Source organism: Thamnophis sirtalis, unplaced genomic scaffold, assembly GCF_051295495.1.
Source record: "Thamnophis sirtalis isolate CommonGarterSnake01/CBP01778 unplaced genomic scaffold, rThaSir2_p1.2 scaffold_3, whole genome shotgun sequence".
NCBI classification, from domain to species: domain Eukaryota; kingdom Metazoa; phylum Chordata; class Lepidosauria; order Squamata; family Natricidae; genus Thamnophis; species Thamnophis sirtalis.
The window spans coordinates 108,087,154-108,112,388 of NW_028261383.1; positions in this window are offsets into that span (position 1 = coordinate 108,087,154).

Here is a 25,235-nt window from a genome sequence, read left to right on the forward strand (position 1 = left end):
TCCCTGGGTTTGTAGTTGCATGTTTGAAGGTTCCCTAGATCGGGTTGAGAAGTAAGTTCGGCGTTCTTGTAGGTGGCGCTTGGGTAGGCAGGGCCTGGTGTGGCGAAGGCCCTTGTTTGCGGTCTCTCGGCTTGAGTGTATTGTGGTTGGCACAGGTGGGGGCCTGGAGTGGCGAAGGCTCTGGTTTGCGGTCTCTCGGCTTGAGTATGTTGTGGTTGGCACAGGTTGAGGCCTGGACTGGCGAAGGCTTCACAGGGCAACCCCGGTACTGCGGTGTTGTCAATCGGGGGTTCGTGGCCACCAGCCTGCGACGGGAGACGCCTCCTTAACTGATCCAGGTGGCGTCTCCATTGGGATCCGTCAGCCAATTGGATCCTAAAAGAACATGGGCCGGTCAGGGCAACGATAGAACCTGGCACCCATCTCGGCTCCCCCGCAAAAGACCGGGCCCATACGGAATCCCCTAACTTAAAGGAGCGGGAAGGGATAACCCCCAGATTGCTCGGCTGATCCCCTGAATAGAGCGGGTGAAGCCTATCCAGGGGAGTCCGCAGGCGCCTGCCCATCAAGAGCTCCGCGGGGCTTTTGTTGGTAGCTGGGCAGGGGGTGGAATGTTGGCTTAGCAGGTAAGCCGCCACCCTCGCCTGCCAGTCACCCCGGTCCATGCGGCCCAGCGCCTCCTTCGCTGAGCGGACCGCCCGCTCCGCCCGGCCATTGCTGGCCGGGTGGTACGGGGCTATGGGCGCATGCCGGATCCCCTGCTCGGCCAAGAATTCCTGGAAAGTGGTGGATGTAAACTGGGGCCCGTTGTCCGAGACCACCACGTCCGGCAACCCATGGGTTGCGAACAATTTCCGTAAAGCCCTAACCGTACTCTCGGCTGTGGTAGAGCCCATGATGACGAGCTCCACCCACCGGGAGTAGGCATCCACCACAACCAGGAAGTTCTGGCCGTGGAAGGGACCAGCGAAATCGATGTGGAGGCGAGACCATGGGCCTCTCGGAGCCTCCCACTCACGAGCAGGCCCGGCAGGGGGATTGGGCCTGGATAGTTGACAAGTCGTGCAGCGGCCTACATAGGCCGCAATCTCTGTGTCCAGCAAGGGCCACCAGACATAGCTACGGGCCAATGCCTTCATCCGTGCTATGCCCGGGTGGTCCTTGTGGAGCAGATCCAGAACTAGTGGCCGAAGCGCAGCGGGGATCAGCACTCGATCCCCCCAGACGAGACAACCCCCGTGGAGGGAAATCTCCGCCTGGCGATTTTTAAAGGGCCGAAAGCCCTCTGCCACTGTGTCCGTTGGCCATCCCCTCAACACCCAGGAGGCGACCTGGGAGAGGATCGGATCGGCCTTTGTGTGGGCCGCCACGTCTGCGGCGGAGATTGGGAAACCGGAGGAGGCAATGGAGAGGACGGAGAGGGCTGGGACGGGGGCGGTGTCCGTCTCCGGTAGTGGGCAACGGCTGAGGGCATCGGCATGCCCCAGCTGTTTGCCCGGACGGTAGAGCAACGTATAAGAATACGCTGCAAGGAACTCCATCCAGCGAGTCATACGGGGAGATAGAATGGCAGGGGTCGGCTTGTCGCCCGCCAAAAGCCCAAGGAGTGGCTTATGGTCGGTGACAAGAGTAAAGTGCCGACCGTAGAGGTAGTCGTGGAACCTCTTAATCCCGGACACTGCAGCCAGAGCCTCCTTGTCGAGCTGACTGTAGTTACGCTCCGCCGAGGAGAGTGTCCGGGAATAAAAGGCCACAGGGGCCTCTGAGCCATTCGGGAGGACATGGCTCAGGACCGCCCCTACACCAAACGGGGAGGCGTCACACGCCAACGTCAGAGGCATCCCGTCATGATACTGAATTAGGACTGCCGATGACATCAGCGTCTCTTTGACAGCCGCGAACGCATGCGCTTCGCGGCTGCCCCAGCGCCAGGCCGCGGATCGGTCGAGCAACCGATGCAGCAGCTCGGCTAGTGACGCCTTGTGAGGAATAAAGGGGGCGTAGAAATTGAGCAGCCCTAGGAACGCCTGTAGCTCCGCCCTGGAGGTGGGAGCAGGGGCGTTCCTAATGGCGGCTATTTTTGACGGTGTAGGGTGAATGCCTTGGGCGTCTATTAAGAAGCCCAAGAATTCTACCCTAGGGACAGCAAATGAGCATTTGCTGCTCTTCAATTTCAATCCCGCGCCCCTGAAACGACTGAGGACCTTCCGTAATATGTCGATGAGTTCTGAGCGGCTGGTTGCAGCGATCAGAACATCATCGAAATATGGTACTACCCCCGGTAGCCCATGGAGCAGACGCTCCATGAGGCTCTGGAAGATCCCCGGGGCAACGGACATGCCGAATTGCAGGCGGCGACAACGGAAAGCCCCACAATGGGTGACGATGGTCTGGGCAGCCGCCGCATCGTCATCCACCGGGAGCTGTTGATAGGCCTGCGCCATATCCAGTTTGGCAAATATGCAACCCTGCCCCAAGGAGTGGAGCAGGTGTTGCACAACAGGGACTGGATAGGGGTTTGCCTGAAGGGCCAAGTTGATCGTCGACTTGTAGTCGGTGCAGATTCTCACCGAGCCATCCGGCTTGACCGGGAGGACTATGGGGGTCTCCCATGGAGCATGATCTACTGGCTCGATGACACCCTGCGCCAAGAGTTTGTCAAGTTCGGCGTCAACCTTGGCCCTCAAGGCAAAGGGCACCCTGCGGGCTTTCAGCCTAATGGGAGCAATCTGGGGATCTAGACTAAGGGAGATGGGGGTTCCCTTGTAGCACCCGAGCTGACCATCAAAAACGTCAGAGAACTCCTTTAGGACGTCCTCAATTGAAGAGGAAACCACCCGGTGCACCCCCCCAATGGATAACCCCAGTGCTGGAAACCAGTCAAGGCCGAGAAGGGCCGGCAGGGCGTTTTTTACAATAATGATAGGCAGCTCCCCACTAAAAGTGCCATAATGGACAGGAATAGGAAAAGACCCCAGGACGGGAATCAATTTTCCCTGGTAGTCCCTTAAAAGCAAGCGGGTGGGGGCTAACTTTGTTTGGGGCACTGCAGGGCAGAGGCGGGAGAACATGTCCCAGGACAGCAACGAACGGGAGGAGCCGGAGTCCACCTCCATTTGGCATGGCTGACCTGCCAGGTGGACATTGGCTGTTATTTTTCGGGATCCGGAGGAGGCCTGGTTGATTGAACTCTCCATTTCCTGCGGTGCGGACACATTGTGACAGTCGTCTCCTCTGCGAGTTGGCCTCGGTGGTTGGCGGCGCGGTTGCGGCTTGGGTCTCTCATTGGCTTGAAAGAAGGCAGGGGCCGGCAAGGATGCTCGGCAGACTTGGGCAATGTGCCCCTGCCTCTGACAACGGCGGCAGATTGCGTTCCGGAACTGACAGGTTAGACGGTCATGGCGGCCTCCGCAACTAAGGCAAGACGCCTTGGGGTTTTGCGGTGCGGCCGCTGAAGGAGCCGGTTGTCTCCGCCGAGGTTGGGCACGGACTTGGCCGACGTTGTCTGGCTCTGGGTCCTCGGATGGTGTAAGGTCATCATAGTCAATGTCATGGATTTGGGAGGCCGGTGGAGTGAACGGAACGTGCCCTGAAGTTTGTGAGGATAGCTGTAGCCGCTCCAGATCCGCAGTGGATTGCTCAGAGAGCTCAGCTGCTCTGGCGATCTCCACTGCCTGTAGGAGAGTAATATCGTGATGGCGGAACATGCGGCTTCTTAGATGGACATCCCGCACTCCGCACACGAATTGTTCAACTAAATTTTCTTCGAGGTTTGAAAAATCGCACTGGGATGCCACCGTGCGCAGGGCTTCTAAAAACTGACTAATTGACTCTCCCGGCTTTTGCACTCTTCTGCGGAACGCAAAACTGCGTGCAATTTTGGAAGGCGTCGGGGCATAGTGCCCCTTCAGTTTTGCCATCAAATTGTCCCAGCCTAATTTATAAGCCGGTCTGGGAGCAGCCATAGCTCTGGCTGAGGCGAACATAGAAGGTTCGCAGCAGGACAAAAAGAAACTGCATTTCTCCTCATCGGTTTGAGCCTGGTTCTTGGTAGCAATTAGATAAGTCTCAAACCGCTCCATGAACCCTTCCCAGGATTCACCGGCGGAGCCGAAGGGAGCGAAAGGCGGCAAAGAATTCATGTTGGTTAGGAGTTATGACAGGCTGAGGAGTGAGAGGCTGAGGAGAGGAGGTCGTGACAGGAAATTTCCCTCAGCGTTCGGTGCCGGCGCGAGTAGCGGCTTGTGGCAGCTAGCTGATAGAACCTCTCTCTCTACCCTAGGCTTGCGTGGAATCGCATCCCACCTTCGTCGCCAGTTTTAAATATCGGCGGAGGGACGACGCGGCAGCCAGGGTTCAAACAACAACTCGGTTTATTCTAGGATGACAGCGATTTGAACAACAGAACTCGCGCCAAGGTATTTATACTAACTTTTAACCAATCACCGGCCGGGGACTGGACAGCAACCGCTGACGTCAGTCCCTCGGCCAATCAACAGTAACTTTCGGCCGGCAACACCCTCTGGGGCTTTCAGCCAATCAGAAAGCCAGAGGGAGTTGCTGACATCATGAATATTTAATGAGTATTTAACAACCATTATCTACATACCCTTAGTTCACTGGTAGATTTAAAGAAGAACTGGAATTGAAGTACCCTGATCTTTGGAACCTTTGGCAACCTTGTCTGAAAGACTACTTCCAAACAATTACTGTGGTTGCTCAATAAGCTTTAAAAAAAAGCAATGTCAATTGCTTTGGCAACCTGAGCACTGGAGCTGGGTTAGGGGAGAACTGGATGTGACTATCATTACAATCAGAGGTGGTTTGCTCCCGGTTCAGCCCGGATTGGGTGAACCAGTAGTAGCAGTGGCAGGAGGTTCCACCCACCTACTTGGGCACTTCTGCACATGCAGAACACGCACACTAGCAAACTGGTAGTAAAAAAAATGACAACCCCCACTGATTACAAAAGAAATATTGTATTAATGTCACAATAGCATAGTTTCCTGAGACAGAAAGATAGAGAAGGAGACTGATACCTAGAATATCTTCTTTACAAAGAAGAAAATATTGTCTAAAAAGATATCCCTACCTTAGATGAAATGTTCATGGAAACTCAGAAAATTCAGATGACCTTCGACATGACTGACTGCAATATTTGAATCTCCTGATAATCTAACATTTCTCTTTACAACTTCAGTTCAATAGTTATTTATTAAAATATTTGATGCAGTGAGGCAGGTTGTGCTATGTTACTACTTTAACAGCTTCAATCTTGAATCGATCACATTTATTCTTCAAGGCCAAGATAATTTGGCATCTCTATCTTGCATCCTAATTACACATGACTAAATCATACTCTGCTGCATTATACTGAATGAAAACGTTGCTTTATAGTGGCAGGATCTGTCACTGTGAGTTGAGTCAGTATACTAACAAACCATTACAATTTTCATTGGTAGTAATGGATCCAATAGTAAAGAAAGAAACTTATTTTCTTCTCAAATAACTATTGTTCTCTCTTCTTTGGGGAGGGGAGGAAACCCTCTAGCATCACCACCTTTCAAATCTGTACAGATCTGTACTATCATAAGATGTGTCATTAAAGAAGTGTTAATAAATACAAAACTGACAATTTATGTTTTATCTTCAAAGTATTTGGTTACTTTTGGTCAACATTTCTGGTTTAGCAGCCCAGCAGGGGTATGTGTGGAGAGGGGATAGTTTCCTGACACTGGTAGGCAGACGCACATGAATGCATGTAGCTCCATATGTCCGAGGAGCGGGCGCATGCACCTGCCGCTCACACGTGACTGCAAGCAGCTGTCACTCAAACAAGGGGAGCTTCATGGAGGAGGGCAAGTAGCTGCATGAGCTTACATGAAGTAAGCATGCTGCTTTCTTCATGTGCATGTACATGCTCGCCCACTGCTTGCATGGTTCAGTTCTGAACAACCTGTGGCCTGGTAGTGGCCTGCTTTAGATGAAGCAGGACAGAGCAATTTCAATGTGGTACCACCATGGGCTACATCCTCTAAATACTGTACAGAGTCTCATTTCATTAGACTAAAGTACATTATGTCTTTTTCCACTTTGAAGTATTATGTGCTCAATACACATATTTTTCCTGTTGTAGAAAATGTGATCATTCTTTCCTAAGTCTGATTGAGAATGAATGAATGAATGAATAAATAAATAAATAAATACATAAATAAATAAATAAATAGCAAATTAGCATAGATTTAGCCTGCAGTCTTTTTTGATGATGGGCCATCTTGAATTCAAAGAACTGAGGATTTGATTTTTGTCTATGCAACAAATTGTAATGGATGTATACTGAAATCATCATATTCATTTCAAAAGTTCATTTAGGTAGAAGTGGCAGCTAATTTATTCCCATTTCATTTCATTTCATTTTAGTTAAATTTATAGGCCGCCCTTTTCCCTGAGGGGACTCAGGGCGGCTTACAATTAATGGGAAGGGAGTATAGGACAAAACACAAGAAAGAAAAAAATGTGAATAAAAAAATAAACCAATAAAACACAACATTCATTCAGCATTCGGGTGGGGCAAAGTACAGGTCTTATCCCCAGGCCTGACGGGATAGCCAGATCTTGAGGGCTGTGCGGAAGGCCTGGACGGTGGTGAGGGTACGAATCTCCACAGGGAGATCGTTCCAAAGCATCGGAGCTGCAACCGAGAAGGCTCTCCTCCGCGTAGTCGCCAGTCGGCACTGGCTGGCGGATGGAATTCGGAGGAGGCCTACTCTATGCGATCTGATGGGACGAAGGGAGGTAATTGTCAGAAGGCGGTCTCTCAAATAGTCAGATCCACTACCATGGAGAGCTTTATGAATGGTGAGTAGCACCTTGAAGCGCACCCGGAGATCAACAGGTAGCCAGCGCAGCTCACGGAGGATCGGTGTTATGTGGGCGAACCGTGGTGCGCCCACGATCACTCGCGCGGCCGCATTCTGGACTAGCTGAAGTCGCCGGATGCTCTTCAAGGGCAGCCCCATGTAGAGCACATTGCAGTATTCCAGCCTAGAGAACACAAGGGCTCGAGTGACTGTTGTGAGGGCCTCCCGATTCAGGTAGGGCCGCAACTGGCGTACCAGGCGAACCTGGGCAAATGCCCCCCTGGTCACAGCTGACAAATGATGGTCAAAAGTCAGCTGTGGGTCCAGGAGGACTCCCAAGTTGCGGACCCTGTCTGAGGGGTATAAATTTTGACCCCCCCAGCCTGAGTGATGGAACATTGGCCAAATTGTTGGGAGGGAAGCACAACAGCCACTCGGTCTTGTCCGGGTTGAGTACCAGTTTGTTAGCTCTCATCCAGTCCTTAATGGCCTCAAGACCCCGGTTCATCACGTCCACCGCTTCATTGAGTTGGCACGGGGTGGACAGATACAACTGTGTATCATCCGCGTATTGATGGTATTTTATCCCGTGCCTCCAAATGATCTCACCCAGCGGTTTCATGTATATGTTGAATAGTAGGGGGGATAAGACCGAACCCTGCGGCACCCCATAAGTTAGGGGCCTCAGGGACGATCTCTGCCCCCCCCCACCAACACCGACTGCGACCTGTCTGAGAGGTAGGAGGAGAACCACTGCAAGACAGTGCCTCCCACTCCCACCTCCCGCAGTCGTCGCAGAAGGATACCATGGTCGATGGTATCGAAAGCCGCTGAGAGGTCAAGGAGAACCAGGATGGACGCATGGCCTCCATCTCTGGCTCTCCAGAGATCATCGGTCAATGCGACCAAAGTGGTTTCTGTGCTGTAACCGGGCCTGAAGCCAGACTGGAAGGGGTCAAGATAGCTAGCTTCCTCCAAGGTACGCTGAAGCTGGAAGGCCACCACCTTCTCAACAACCTTCCCAACGAAGGGAAGGTTGGAGACTGGACGATAGTTATTAAGAACGGCTGGATCCAAGGATGGTTTCTTCAGGAGGGGTCTCACCACCGCCGCTTTGAGTGTGGTGGGGAAGTGCCCCTCCCAAAGGGAGGCGGTAACAACCGCCTGGATCCAGCCTCGTGTCACCTCACTGCTGTTGGCAACCAGCCAGGAGGGACACGGGTCCAGTATACAGGTGGAGGCGCTCACAGCTCACATAACCTTGTCCACATCCCCGGAGGCAACATCCTGAAACTCAACCCAGAGATGGTCTGCCAAGTTATTCCCCTGTGTCTCGGCTGGATCTGCGGGGGTGAAGTCCAAGTCCGACCGAAACCGAGCAACTTTGTCCGCCAAGAACTGGACATAATCCTCAGCCTTACCCTGTAAGGGGTCCCCTGCCTCCCTCCTATTTAGGAGGGAGCGGGTTATCCTAAACAGGGCGGCTGGGCGGGACTCGGCGGACGCAACCAAGGTGGCAATGTGTGTTCTTTTAGTTGTCCTTAGTGCCCGGATGTATTCCTTGGTGCATGCTGTCAGAAGTGCTCGGTTCGATTCGGACCTATCGGACCTCCACACGTGCTCTAGGCGTCTCCTCCGGCGCTTCATCTCCCGGAGCTCCTCGGTGAACCAAGGAGGCCTCCGGGATCGCCGACCCGGAGGGGCCGTAGTGGCGCAATCCGGTCAAGAGACTCCGATGCTGCCGAGTGCCAGGCAGCAACCCACATGGCACCATTTGCACCATGTAAAATTGTGCAAATTCTTTTCCTTTTTTCATTTGTAGTATCCACCTTTGTGTTGCAAATCACATAAACTACATATTTCCACTAAAGGAATATACAGTATATCATTACAGTCCACTTTTGCCATAGTAATACTCAGTCAGTTTGTTGCCACTGAAATTGAAGTCCAAACAGTTGCAAAAATCTGAAGTAGATTATAGAACAGTTCCTTTTGGAATGTAAGTCATATGTTCATGTTTAACCCGATCCAACATGCTTTTGATACTTATCCTGTCTTGACCCCTAAAATGCATTCCAATATTGGAAATTAGTATTTCTCATTTTCAGCAACCAGGTCTGCTGATATTGTGATGCTTTTGTACACTTTCTTAATAAAATGTTAAAAGTAGAAAAATGCTAAAGGTAATGGTTAATGTTTGCTCTTATTGAATCCCCAACACAGTTTATCCAGTTATATCACTTTCTACTGAATGTAACACACACACACACACACACACACACACACACACACGTAAACACCATGTGTGTGTATATGTATATGTGTATATGTGTATATGTGTATATGTGTATATGTGTATATGTGTATATGTCTATATGTCTATATGTCTATATGTCTATATGTCTATATGTCTATATGTCTATATGTCTATATGTCTATATGTCTATATGTCTATATGTCTATATGTCTATATGTCTATATGTCTATATGTCTATATGTCTATATGTGGAGTATAGATAGATGATAGATGATAGATGATAGATGATAGACGATAGACGATAGATAGATAGATAGATAGATAGATAGATAGATAGATAGATAGATAGATATAGAGGTGATAAAGATAGAGATTATAGAGATTGATGATATAGATATATGGTATTGATTTAAACCCTTGGTCATAAAGCAGATATTTTATTCATTATTTAAAATGATTTCACTCAATCTGAGTTCTAATTTTCTCTCTATTGGTCTAATTTCAAATTTGGAAATATATATCATCCTTACAAATTTGATTCAAAGTGTTTCTTGTGGGCTAGTAATGCCAAGGAACTATTGAAAAAAATGCTACCTTAAATTGGCAAGCTTTTTGTTAACTATGTAGAGCAGTTCCTTCCAAGGATCATTTTAGGTACTGCTTGATAGAGGAAGGTAAGTATATTAAAATATATTAAATATTAAAATATAATATTAAATTCAAACATTACTTCCAATAAAAATGCTATGTTGTAGAAAGAGCATTTCAAAAGACAGCTTTATGCAGGAACTTGTTAAAAATTCATAGCCTCCGTTTTGAACAAAATTCCTAGCAGTGTGATTCACTAGCTAGTTCAGTGCAAAGAGAAAGTGGTTTCCTTCTTCTTGATGACAGAATATTTTAACATGTTTGTAAATATTTTCTTATTTTAAAGGCACAACATTAAATAAATGGAAAACACAACGGGTTTTTCATGTACAGAATTTGATTCATTTCTTTGAAGACCTTTCAAATCTGGAACATTTTTGAAGTTTATTTTAGCATATTTATTTTCCTCTCTTTTCTTTCTTCTCTCAGTATTCTAATTACAGTTTTATGTATGTGCCTTTACAAGCAATAGTCCTAGATATGTTGCCCTTCTTTCTTTATAGTTTTCATATCACCTAGAACTTGACACTTGACACTTGAGAAGAGTATGGGGAGGGAGAGAAAGTGACAGGAGACCTTTATACATACTAGTAGTAACATTCTTTTTTATTCCTACTACTTGTAAAAGCAAAGAATAAGCATTGAAGCAAACAATTGATTAATTTTCTGAGGACATAAACAAGTAATTATTTCTTTAGCCATTCCAAAGAAAAGAAATATGAAAAGAAAAGACTTAGATATTCCTAGTACTATTTTTCAGCAATTTGGTACTTCTAACAAATATTTTCTAGAAATGGAGGGAAAACAGTAAACTTTGGAATAGTGAAGGAAAATTATATGACATCAGTCAATGGAATAATAATCACAACTAAAACAACTTAACCCATAAGGCAAGTTGTATTTTGGGTGGTGATACATGATAATAAACATTTGTATATTCTTGTAATTATGCATTTAAAGATACTATTCAAAGACAGTAATGTTCTACTATGCTAAATTGGGTTTGATGAGGTCTTTCTATAATTAGTTCAAAGACACCTTAAAATCATATCAGCTGAAATCAAAAATGTATGATTACTGTGATCAGCTTTTTATCTTGTTCAACTTGTTAGAAATCTAATTGTTTCAGACATGGAAGGGGACTGCAAAGGTCACTTTCAAAATACAAAAATATGTTTACTATCTTTTGTGAATATGATGGCTTTAATTAGGTACTATAGCTATCATGATATATTGTGAAAAAGCAGTAATTTGAAACAAATCATTAGGATTATTTTGAAAGTTTTCAAGCATGCTATTTGTTTGCATAGTCTAATTTTTAAATTTAATTGTATTATGAAGTTGGAGCAACCAATGCAGAAATATCATTTCTAACAAAGCAGTAAGATACTACTTCAGTGTGTTTCTCAAAGGGAAATACATTTTAGATAACCACAAGTCATAAATGCTCAAAACAACTAGAAAGCATTTATTTTTAGCCTATTTTGTGTTGTATGGTCTTATTATTGTCTTGTATTTTGTATTCTCCCTCTCAAGTCTTTCTGTACTTCCACTTAGTTGTTGTTGTTGTGTGTGTTGGTGTTTCTAAGAGGGATGAGTAAAGATGCCATATTCCCAGTAAGAACATTCAAGACATGAAGGTAGATAAAGCAAACAAACACCACTATTGTGGAGAAGTTGTAGAGGAAGGAGCTGGAGGCAGATACAGCTTGATGCCTTGAACTTTGATGCTTGAGATTACTGTGGACAGCCAAGAAAGCTAAATAAAAATCATCCAACAAATCAATCCAGAGTTCTCACTAGAGGATGATTGATTAATGATCCAGCTTAAATTATTCTATTTCAGACTACTTATGAGAAGATTTAGCTCTCCCTAGAAGATGCTGGTAAAGGTGGAATGAAAGAGAAAGGGATGAATCAACAGCAAGAGTAGATATACACAGTTACAGTGGCAGTGGTGTGCTGGTGGAAGACCTGAATGACCAAATTAAAGACAAATCATCATGGAGAAAATATGTGCAGTTGCTAAGAATTTGCACCATCTAACAACAGATAATCAATTAATATAAATGCTTGGAAGACCATTGGAAACTTAGGAACAGATCATGTGGTTGCTAAGAGTTGATACCAACTTGATGATGCATAATCAATAAATCTATAATCAGTCAAAATAAATCAATTTTGTATTTTGATATTATTTTATGTATCAATAATTTTAACTACCATTGTAGTTAAAATTGTTCATTCAAATATAAATCATATGTGAGATTTTAATCAAAAGTGCCATTAAAACTCAGCAATGTAGACAATTTACTAAATATAAAGTCCAGCTAGATAGTGTTTGTAGTCACTTGCATTTCATAACAGTGGCATTGCATATTATTTTGGACTCCAAAATAAACAAACCCTCCCCAATAAAATGTTAGAAAAAAATTGCTTTACTCCATCATTCACTGAGCCTGCAATAAAATTTCAGACAAAACTAATTGAAGAACATCCAAAGAGCTGAAAAAAATAACTGATCATATAGCAGTTGAACACAAATGATTTGCAGTATATATACATTCTAATCTATACTCTCCATCAAGTAAACATTTTGTGTTGCAGATACTGGAGAACCGAATAGAAATCTCAGGCCCTTGTTCATCAAAGCATCCCTATTTATTCATTATTGATTAGTTTTTTTGCAACAAATATCACAACAAATAAAGAAGAAGTGTGTGGTAGTATAACACATACAGAAAGATATAGGAATAGGCAAAAAAGGGCAAATGGAACAAATGAAAAATAAAATCATTCCCACAGATCTCCCATTAACCATCATACAGATCCATCTCCTTTCTCTTTTATTATTCTTTATTGGAGTGGGGAAATAGAATATTTACTTGAACCTTGTTTGTTTGGCTAGGTTGAACAAAATTCTCCTTCCTTCATTCTTCTTATCTTCATGCCTTTCCAATCTCTGACAGCACAAAGAAGTGAGAAAGGGAGAAACAGTTTTCAGAGAAAGCCAAGGATATGACTCTTGCAAGCTGCTTTAAACTGTCTTTAAAGAAGCCAAGATGCTTCTGAAATGTGTTGTTCATGGATAAAATATCAGTATATCTCAAAGTTGTTTTTCTCTGGACCATTTGTGGCAATTGATAGAGAATATCCTTCACTGGAAAAGGCTGAACTTCAGGTAACACAAATTGTTTTTCATTGTTCTCCCTCTTCCACTCCACAACATCCCTAAATTTGCATTGGAGATAATGGAGATCTGCAACAGCATCACTAGAAATAAGAAGAAAGTATTCTTTCTCTAGCAACCACGCTACAAATTCGTGTGAGATAAATATAAAAATGCATGTGTCCCAGTGGTGGGTTCCGTATCCCGGTGCAACAGGGCCTGGAGTCCTTCACATGCATGTAAGCACAGCGCACACATGCATCCTTACCTCCACGGCGCCTCCGCAACACCTCAGTGAAGTTCCAACTGCTCGGTGGAGCGTCATGCAAGCCATATGCTCCGTTGCATGTAAGCGCCAAAGAGCTCAAATACAGGTAAGGAGCTCAGGCAATAAGTGGGCCTTTTGGAGCACCATACTGAAATGGTACTTGGTGCTCCTGGCAGGTACCGGTATGCCTGTACCGGAGTATACCACCTGCAACACACCACTGATGTGTCCCCACATGTAAAAATACAGTCCCAGCAATAGGACACTTGCTGATTCCTACTATGGTTTATATAGCACAGAAGAACTGAGGGAGAAAATATTCCATCCTTACCAATGTTCACTTCTCTTAGTTCATTGCTCTTTCTCTCAAAATAACAAAACAGTACAATACTTTTTAATACAAAACAGTATTTATAAAAGTTATTGATGTTTTCTTGCACAAGAATGTGTAGTCACTGTTCCCATGCTACTTAGTGACTCCCAAACCCTATTTTGTAGTTCCCATAATATCCCTGGACATTCCAACAATATTCAGCCTCAAAAATGTAAATGTTCACATGGAGTTTGCTCTTTCAAGTTTTCAAGCACAATCCTAAAGGATTTTGTGACCACAAACATTAGCTTGTGGGCCACATGAAACCCATGGGCCTCTAATGTTCATCCTCATTAGCCTGATGTAAAGGGACAATGGATAAACCTAAAAAGGGCTGTTTGAAAATTATGATTTTTGGAGTCTAAAACAGAATCTAAAACACGCTTCAGATATATGTATGTCTTGCTGCACCATTTGTCTTTCCCAATTACTTTATGGCTCAAACAATTCAGTCCTAGATCTGTACCAGCTCTCTGGAATTTGTCCAATATAAAGATATCACATTGCTTTTATGATTTACTATTATAGTCTTTCTTTTGTGCTCCACAATTGTGAAGATGAAAACATCTTGCAAATTGTTGTTATTGCATGTTAAAACCAAAATTAATCACATTTTGTTAGAACACTTTACCTCTTTTTCCTTCAAAGCCCTTTGTCTTTTTATTCTTCTAGCAGCAGAGGTTTGTGCAGATCTAATTTGTTCCCAGCCAATCAATTACAATTCAGCAAATCATACAAAAGCCTAAGAATCACCAGCATTGCTTAACATGTGGCAGTATTTTGGCACTCCTCCCTGTTTAAACATTTTGCCTTAATCTGCTGATGGAAGTGATTCACTAGGCACAAGTAGACCTAGCAGATGTTCTGCTTTTATTGAATGAAATGAAACTTTCCTTAGGAGGATGAGATGAGTTAGATCCCCCAGATGCTGCCCTCAGTTATCGCCTGTTTTAATCTGATTAATTTAAAACACTGAAAGGAACAGAGCAAGTTATACTTCCTGACTCTGAAATATTTCAAAATATCTAGCTTTTTCTGTGACAAAAAATACTGTATGGCCCTGATTCATTTTCATAGAACATAAATGCTGGGCTCATATCTTATAGTGCCTTACCACTAAATTTAGTAAAGTCCTGGAACTATTATTAAATAATAGTTGTATCATAACATCCTATGGATATCCATTCCTACTCCCACACCATTCAAAGAGTGTTCATCCCAAATTGTATAGCTAAAAGTCTGTAGAGATTCTCAGTCACCCAGGTCATGGTTGTCCTAAAGGTGCTTTTTCAGGAGACAACTGGACTTCCTTGTTTTTTTCTTTTAAGACATTTCACTTCTTTTTCAAGAAGCTTCATCAGCTCTGACAGAATAGTCCTGACAGGATAGTCATGCCATAGCTGAAGAAGCTTCTTGGATGAGAAGTGAAATGTCTTCAAAAGAAAAAAAAAACACAAGAAAATCCAGTTGCCTCCTGAAAAAGCACCTTTGGGGCAACCATGACCTGGATGACTGAAAATCTCTACAGACGTTTAGCTATACAATTTGGGGATGAAGACCCTTTGAATGGTGCCAGAGTAGGAATGAATATTGATAGGAAAAATTGCAGTCTACAGGAACCAGGAGCACTACTCAGGTGACCCTGAGGACACAGATAAACCTCCAAGTCCTTCAACGACCCTCAAAAAGAATGCAAATTACTAGCTGTCTGCAAGGAATATAAATCAGTGGTGAAATTCATTTTTATTACCAGTTCTGTGGGTGTGGCTTGGTGGGTGTGGCAGGGGAAAGATACTGCAAAACCTCTATTCCCTCCCCATTCCCGGGCGAAGGATATTTCAAAATCTCCATCCCACCCGACTCTGGGGCCAGCCAGAGGTGGTATTTGCCGGTTCTCCAAACTACTCAAAATTTCCGCTACTGGTTCTCCAGAACCTGTCAGTACCTGCTGAATGTCACCCTTGATATAAATCCTTCCATTCCCCACTATCCTGTCAGAGCTGAAGAAGCTTCTTGGATGAAAAGTTAAATGTCTTCAAAAGGAAAAAAAACAAGAAAATCCAGTTGCCTCCTAAAAAAAACACCTTTGGGATAATACAACATCATTTTTAGGCTTTTGTATCATTTTCTGAATTGTAATTAATTGGCTAGGAACAAATTACATCTTCACAAAGCTATGCTTGGAAAGTAATAAAAATATGTACAGATAGATATACAGTACATGAATAAATATATAGGAAAGATAGATATACAGGAATATTTGAAAATAGATACACTACATACTTTAGATATTTCTATATATACACTCTTGTTAATGCTTTTCAATGTTTTATCTACATTGGTTTACAGCTGTCTACAAGATAATTGGGCTTGACTACATTTGCAAAAAATTTAAGCAACACAATGCAACTGACAGAATCACTTGCCATTTATATTCACCTGCCATTGATTGAAAATATGTTGTTTATCCACAATTTTCCCCAATATGATAATTGCTTTCCAATCAAGCTTCTATTTAGCTGTCAGGTAAGATGGTGGAAAATTACTTGTAACAAATAAAAGCAAACTTTCCTGATCTCACTGGGTTTATGCTGGGTTAAATTTGGAGAATAAGCACAATTTGTGGTAAATGTTATGGCAGGAAACAATTATATTGTCAAAATGCCACTACTTGGTTGAGATGTGTCTTGTGAAACATGCTGAACAACAAGCTCCTTCAAAGAACATAATCTCCTATATTTAAATACTGGGTTTTTTTCCTCTTAAAATAGTGTGTGTACTTGCTTACTAGATTCCTGTAATGTTCTTTGAATACTGAAATATAACATATTTGTGTTCCAAAGTGCATGGAAGGATTATCATTTATCCTCAAAGCAGCCTTGCCCACTTTAAATCTCTTACAATGGCAGCTAATGAGCAGAGCCAGAATCTTTACTATGACTCATAGCAGTGTTTCACAAGCTTCGAAAATTTATGATATGTGGACTTCAAATTACAGAATTCCCCAGTCCGAATTCTGGGAGTTGGTCCACATACCTTAAAGCTGTCAAGGGTGAGAAACACTGACTTATATTTTTTGTCCTCCAACCATTGGTGTAGCGATATAACAGTAATAGAGACAGGTTTATGTTGTCTCAGCAATACATGAGTTACATTTTAAAACTCTGTAAATCACCAATAGGAAAGAAGGTATAGAAACAAAGACCCTAGTGTTGTTCCATGTTCTCTCCCATCCCTTCCACTCTAGGATATTATTTTCATTCTACAAAGAAAAGAGAGTTAAGTGTCTGTTAATTCTGTCTCTGTCATTTAGACATGCTTGACTGGGCTAGGCTAATATATGCTGTAGCTATTTTTTATTTCAATGGATTTTTATTAACCCAGACATGAGTGATGTAAATACCAAGACAAACAATCTATATCATGAAAACATTGTAGAACATTTTCTGGAAAACATGGACTATCCATGCCAACGGTCTCTGACTTTATACACATGGTACATCAAACAACATACAATGGTTGGCTCTATCATGAAATAGTCATTTTTAGTTCATTCAACTATTGCAAAGCAAGCTAGGAGACTGATAATTCCTTCCCCATTATCTGGCTTTTAAACCCAACAAATCATAGCAAACACTAACAGTGTTTTTATCTTCCAAGGCATAGCTTAAATATCACAGTACTTACTTATTTGATCTGCCTACCAAAATGGAGGCTAGAATAGATTTCTCCTGCCCTTTGGTTGCAAGCAATAACAATAGCACTTAGACTTACATACCACTTCATAGTGCTTTTACAGCCCTCTCTAAGCACTTTACAGAGTCAGCATATTGTCACCAACAATCTGAGTCCTGCAAGACATTAATATAGATATTATTTTGCAAATAATTGTGCCAGTCATTCTCTCTCAGACCCCCAAAGGAAAAAACCCCGAACAAAAAGCATTCCTCATTTTTAACAATAAAGGCAAATGCTTGTGAATGTATGGTTTTAGCTGCCAGAGCGAATAAATACACAGCAGTTTTTATTTGGTACAGCAAGGTAATATGAGCATAAATAAATATATATTAAAGTAGCTTGTAGAGAAAGAGAGACAGACAGATGCTGTCCTGTAGTTTTTCTCATTGCTTATTCAATATATTGTCTGATGTTAGATTTTGGCACATATTTATTCAAAAAAGATGGGCTGATTGCTGACAACTTGATGCAACAAAGGCCATAGCAGCACTACTGAAAGAAAGTTATTTGATAAATGTATACTTTTTCCATTTTGCTTTAAAAGGAATCTATTATAAGTGCAGCTGCTTTCCGAATGGAATTAATGCTGAAGTGAAGCTCCATATTGCAAAGTAAAATGGGACTTGCTCTCTAATATCAGGCTGAAAGGCATTGTAATGCAGCAGGAGGTTTGAACTTTGACTTCTCCAAGAACACTGATTCATATAATAAAAGTGGGGAGGGGAGGGTAGAAAGGCTTTAAAAATGATAACATCCTTTTTTCAAAGCCTAGCCAAGCTGCTATCTGGAAAACAGAATAGCAAATACAGTTAGATATTCTTCTAAAGCAGAAATACTCCAGGGAACAGCTATATTAAATTCCAAAACTTGTTTGAAAGTTTTGGGTAAAAATATTATATATTTTTATACATACATAAGATGGAAAGAAGCAATGAAAGTTTTTTTTCCTGAAATTAGTAGCTCATTCATTGATAAATTTCAGGATCTTGTGTTTTTGTAAAATTTTATAGCATTCATTTTACCAGATGGCAAAGCTTAACCAAAATTCGGAATTAAAAGAACTGCAGGAAAAGGGATAGAAAAATCTGGGTGGCATAGAATTGAAAGATACCACTGATAAAGAAAATCTGCTATTATAATATTTCTGAAGAAGAAATGGTTGGTTGGTGTAAGAATGGAAAAAGCAGTATAGTTGAAAGAGGCATCTTCACTAGGAAAAACTTAGTAAAAAGCCATTAGAAAAAATGGCTCACAACTTACCCCCATTTTCCAATGCAAGCAAAGTTTCTGCAGTCCTGACTCTACCATGAAAACTAAGAAGTGCTGAATTCTCTGACCCCAGATCTTCCATCATAGGCATGATAGACTTTGCCCATAGGCATCCATACTGGTGTCTCAGCCAGATATCTCACTGGCATAAAAGCAATCAGAGCTGGCTAGTTAAGGCACACTTTAAGACACACCTTAACTAGCTTTTTTCAAGGATGTGCAGATGCTCATAGGCAATCAGGCTAGTACACCTCATCTTATCCATGTCTTCAGCCTAGAAAAGGAAAACCTTCCCAAAGAGTATGCACACACAGATGGTCACTTATGAAATGCTTGAAATCAACCATGTGTGCTTCAATTCTCAAAAAAGATATATTTAAGAGAATGTTTTGATTTCTCATAATATTAGGGGGAAAAACATTGCCTTGATGCTTTGAAAGTTCAGAATTGTGTTGATAATAAAAACCTGAACCATTTTTAATACAAGCTTCCCTCCCTCTTCGAAGCCTTCATTTTTCCTTATGCCATTTTATTCAAGTTCAGTTATCAATCATAATTTTTCATACCACAGCCTTCTTCAATGACACATTCTTATATCTATGGATCATTTGCTGTTATTAAAAGTCTGAACTTACTTAGATCTAGCTAACAAATGTTTTTCCCAGTGTCAATATATCTTTAAAAGTGCAGTCTTTGTGACAAGCTCAATTCAGACAGAAAGAATATACCTACCAAGTAAAGCTAAAACATCCTTAATCTTCCAAGAAGAATATTTGAAACAAGAGCAATATTAGCCTACAACTGCATTCTCAAAATGTTTCTGTAATCCCTTTCTTTTGATTCATGAGTCCATTTTTTTAAGAATTGCTGTTTGGGTCAACAGGTGATCACAATATACAGATTTCTGACTGTAACCAGCTCAGTGCGGGTTTTAAGTAATAACCTTAAAACTAGGAGAGAGTAGTTTTTATTCCAACATGACACTAGAAACATGCTGTATGTGTACTTTGTTGCTTTTCAAGAAATGAAGTTTTATTTTGTTTTTAGTATTTTCATGCCACATTTTCTCCTAGTTTAGACCCAGCAGGGGAAAATAAGAAACTACACTTTAAAACAATTGCTATTAATGATGTATACTTGGATCTTCACTGTGGATCATATTTACAAAATAAGATTTCACTTTCAGTCCTGTATTGTTCAAAACTGAATTAATATAGAGGATCATAATTTAAGCAAACACACAACTGATCTTACCCACATTGTTTGCCTATTTTCAAGATATTTATTCCAGAAAGGGAACCTTGTTTCCTGCTAGCAAAATTGTTCACATTCCTTGCCAGGGGGTACAAACTCTGCCATCCATTCAATGAAAATAGATGATCAACAGCATGGGTGTCAAACTTGATTGTGTCACATGACATAGAGTGATGTATCATGGCATTTTTTGCCTTTGTGGAGCCGGGGTGTGTGTTGTCTGAATGTGACACATCCGGCCTGCAAGCCACCAGTTTGACACCCCTGATCTACAGTATATGACTGACCTGAGTAATATTTTAATATTTTAAATACCAGCACTGGTGATGTTACCTAATCTGGGTAATGAAACATCTGCAAGAAAACAAATAAGTTCAAGTAGCATCAAGGACTCTTCAATTTTTTATTTATTTCTTATAATTATAAGCATTATAATTATGGTTTGATATTTTAAAAGAGAATTATAAATATTTATAATTAATTATAAATTTGATTATTAAAATATTACCATTTCATAGAATCCTAAAATATTAAGTAGTCCTCATTTAGGTACTATAATTGGAACTGGCAACTTGGTGATGTGGTAGCTAAGTCCAATTGTGACTGTGCTTCTGATATTACTTCAGCTTTCCTTTGTTTTACCGACCTGTCAGAGTGGTAAATGTGAGGATTGGTTGCAAAGTTACTTTTTCACATTGTTGAAACTTCAAACAATAGCTAAATGAAAAGTATCTGTATAGGAGTTGGAAGGCACCTGCTCTAGCACAATCTCAGTATTTCTGACGATGATCATCCAGCCTCGATATGAAAACATCCAGAAGGGAGATTTTAATTACCATTTGAAGGACATTTTTTTCCATATAACTTCCAACCATTTCTGCAAGTTTTTTTTAAAAAAACCCAATACTGTATGTTCATACAAACTTCATGAATTTAGTTAGGGTGTACTGAGCATGTATACTATTTAATGGATACCAAGTAGCAGAACAGTATTAACATTGTGAAACATTTAGTGTTTTCTTTCAGTTTTTGTGTAAAATGCAATAAACTATTATTTAAACCAGGGATGTCAAACTTGTGGTGTCACAACAGTATCACCTGTTGTGACACTGCATCATGATTTTTTTTCTCCTTTGATAAACCGGGTTTGGCCGTGGCCAGCACGTGACAAATCCGGGCCCTGGACCGTGAGTTGGACAGACCTGGTTTAAAGAAAGAAAATCAGGCCAGACCAGAGATAAATAAATTGGAACAATCACTTATTTATTTATTTATTTATTTATTTATTTATTTATTTCTAATCTGATTACTCTTGTACTGCACTAAGCACTTTATAAGATCATTATCATCAACATAAGATACAAAACTTGGAAAAATATATGAAAAGGTCTGAAAAATAACCATATGGTAATTTAACTCCTAAGTTATAGCAGAAAAAGGAAACTGCTTCGACTCTATAGCGGCAATTTATTCTCTGACGTGGGTCCTGCCATAGAGAGAGTCAAATGTACATAATTACATTTTTTTTCTTTCTGCAATTTTTCCACCCATCTAATTATTTCTAATGCATAAAAAATGTGAGGTAGCTTTCACTGCTGTGGAAAAATGAAAACCACTCAAAGCTGAATTCATCATGAAAGTTTTAAATTTGTTTAAAAGATATCATAATCTCAGAGGAAAATTTAATTTGATGAAACCAAACATTAAAAAGAAATATGATCTATAAAAATAATACAATCATAGCAATGTTCCCTGGAGCAACCATATTAAAATTATATTTTGTTTGTTGTTTTGTTTTTGCAATGTTAATATGTTTACATGTTCTAAAAAGGGGAGTGCATCTTCTTTTTTAATAGCATGAAATAAGTTCTAATAAATGTTTTGATCTTTCCTGGCATTTTAGTTTTTATTCAAGACCGTTGAGAATAGAAATACTGTAAATAGCTTCCTTGCCTTAACAGTAGTTGTTCAACTGAATATACCTTTTTTGTCCGGAATTTATTGTATTCTTTGAAAGAAATATTTTAACATGATACAATCAAAGTCCAAGCTGATGTGATTAAAAATAACATCAAGCAACAGCAGCTGCATTGACACACTTCTGTATGAACAAAATTTGAGAAAACATAAATGAAACTGCCATAAATGAAAACTTCAGTTGGCATGTTTGCTCCCTCTCTGTGTGAACAGTATCATGTAGTTTAGTAACAAAAGGGAGCAGTTGAATTGCAGTGCTGAGCTAGAAGCCAATAATGAACAAAATTGGCTTAAACTTTATTACTTCAGCATAAAATAAACTTGCCAATCTTTTTGTTAAGTTATAACTGTCAAGAAGAGATTGGTATTTAAGTTCAGATAGCAGAATAATGTCAGAATTTTGGGTCCACAGATTTTAAAAGAGAAGAGTGCTGTAGATCGATTATTTAGAAATCATGATTTGATCTGAAAATCCTGTATTGTATCTAGAATCCCTGATGCCCGTAATTCAGCACTCAGGAAAAATGACTTTTATGTGGACCTAGTCTTCTTTGTAACTGCTGCGTTCTAGGTCAGTACATTAACAAAGAATTTTCAATAATAACAAAATTACAATATAGGTTGGTGAATCTGAATTTTCAAACAATATTTTCCTGTAACTTCTGCTCCAAAGCCTTTGAGGGGGAAGGCATCAAATCATCTATTTCTATAGCATAACATTTTTTATCTCCATTTCATGAAGTAGATATGAATGTCACCAATGTTTGCTAAATTAAGTACTAGACTTTAGCTATTACTACAAATTAAATTTTACTAGGGAGAAATACATTTTTAACAGTTCATGCAATTACCAAAGTCAGTAATCTGGTTTAGAATTAAGAGTTATAAAAAACTGAGGACAACAGGATGTAATTTACAGCAGTGGATGGTAATTTGTTTTTCAAAGTTAAGGAGGGGAAGAATCCTGAACTTTAAAGATTATAACTTCAACAACTTCTGTATCCAAATGCTTATACTGAGTCACAGTTTTTCAGTTAATATACAGCAGTTGTAGAAAAAGTCTTTTTTCCTGCAGATGTTGTTGAACTGCAACTGTAGGAAAACTCTTGCCAATAATAACGAATGCTTAGAGTTGCTTTTCACCTATAAATGATAGACAACTGTTCCTTATCTTTGCAATTAAAGAGCACCCTGTTATCAACTACTAATCTAATAAAATGCAGTTAGAATATTATTGTCCAATAGTTGATGGATCACTAAACTATTAGTTGATTTGGCACCAAGAAAATCCTGCATCATTTTGCATGATTCTTATTTGAGACAACTGTTTTGTTGGCTACTGTTTTTACTTCTTAACAGGCTTGCTAAGGACAGTATCTAGATACCTGTGAAGGTCCTGACATTATGTACTTTTCAGCACCAAGACATTGTTCCTTAAAGTAGCATGTAAGATGGCATTTTGTTGAACGTTCTCATATGATTTCAATATCCTTTATGGTTTGCTTCAACTTATTTTATTTTTTTTAAATAAGTTTTTTGTTACTTTGAGGCTCCATATTGCAAAAACGTTACCTTGCTGGAAATGAAAGATCTAGTATTGGAAGTATCAATCTCTCTGTCTCTCTATCATCTATTATCTATTTAGCCCAGGCAGGGACGTGCAGTCAGGGGAGGCAGGGGAGGCAGGGCCTCACCACTGTCATCATGGAAAGAAAGAAAAATAAAACGAAAAAGGCTGAGGTAGTTGCTGCCAGAGTCACAGTGGATGACTCTGCTTAGTGCTTAACTGTTGAAAAAAGCATCTAAAAAAAGTGCCCTCTGCAGGAGGAGGCGAGAGAACCACATGCCTCATTTAGTCTACCTTTATGATCACTTGAGCAGAGTTAAACAAGGGTTAAAAGCCGAAAAAATCCTTATGTAGATGAGGCATGTGGTTCTCTCGCCTCTTCCTATAAAGGGCACTTTTTTAGAGGCTTTTTTTAAACAGTTAAGCAGAGTCATCCATTGTAGGCTCTGGCAGCAGCTAACCCAGCCTGACTTCAGCAGTTCTTGCCTTTTTCTTTTTACATTTTTTACATTTTCATCATGGCAGACAAGAGGAGAGTTGAAATCCTCTGTGAAACAGCTGGAAAAAGCATGTGGGTTGGAGGGAGGGGGGAGGAATTCAAAATTATTGTAATTTGTAAGTAATTGTAATTTGTATTATTGTAAGTAATTTGTGTGTGTGTGTGTGTGTGTGTGTGTGTGTGTTTTACTCACCTCTGCTGGCGTGCAGGCTGGCACTTTATTTTTTATTTTTTAAATCTCTGCCGCTGCGTCTGCTCTATGGCGGATGCGGCGGGGGGACTTTAAAGCCTATGTCTGCCATCGCCAGGGCTTTGGTGGGGCTTTCAGAAAGCCATGCCGGGGCTTTGGCGCGGTTTTCCAAAAGCCCTGATGAAGCCCCGGCACTGGTAGACATAGGGCGGCTTTTGCCCACTTGCCTCACCGGCCATGAACCTCACCACACGTCACTGATCCCAGGAGTGTCAAACTGGTAGCCTGTAGGCCGGATGTGTCATGCATAGCCTAGGCCCTCTGTGAAGGGAAAAACATCATGTGATGACACTGCAAGTTTGACATCCATGATCTATCCATCCATCCATCCATCCATCCATCCATCCATCCATCCATCCATCCATCCATCCATCCATCCATCCATCCATCCATCCATCCATCCATCTATCTATCTATCTATCTATCTATCTATCTATCTATCTATCTATCTATCTATCTATCTATACAGACAGGCAGACTTGCATACACATGCAATAAATACAAAAACACTTAGCCACCCCATCCCTTAACCTTTCCATAGAACTGAAAAAGTTTAAGATTAATTCATTTCTACTTTGGAATAATTTTCCTTATACAGTATTTGAAGGTAGAGGCTCTGAGTCAGTAAAATAAAGATCACCAAGGTATAATAATTTTCTATATGCTGAATCTCATTATTATGTTAGGCTGTAAGGGTCTGGATGGGTGTGAACAAGCTTGCACTCAATCCCGACAAGACCAAGTGGCTTGTGTTTTTCCCTCCCAATAATTGGCCTTGTATTCCATCTCTCAGGCTGGGGGCGTGAAATTATACACTCCTCAGACAGGGTTCACAATTTGGGAGTCCTCCTGGACCCACAGCTGAACTTAGAACACCATTTGTCAGCTGTGACCAGGGGAACATTTGCCCAGGTCCGCCTGGTGCACCAATTGCATCCCTACCTGAACCGGGAGGCACTCAGAGCAGTCACTCACGCCCTTGTGACCTCAAGACTGGACTATTGTAATGCGCTCTATATGGGGCAGCCCTTGAAGAGCATTCAGAGACTTCAGCTTGTCCAGAATGCGGCCGCACGAGCGATTGTGGTTGCACCTCGGTACACCCA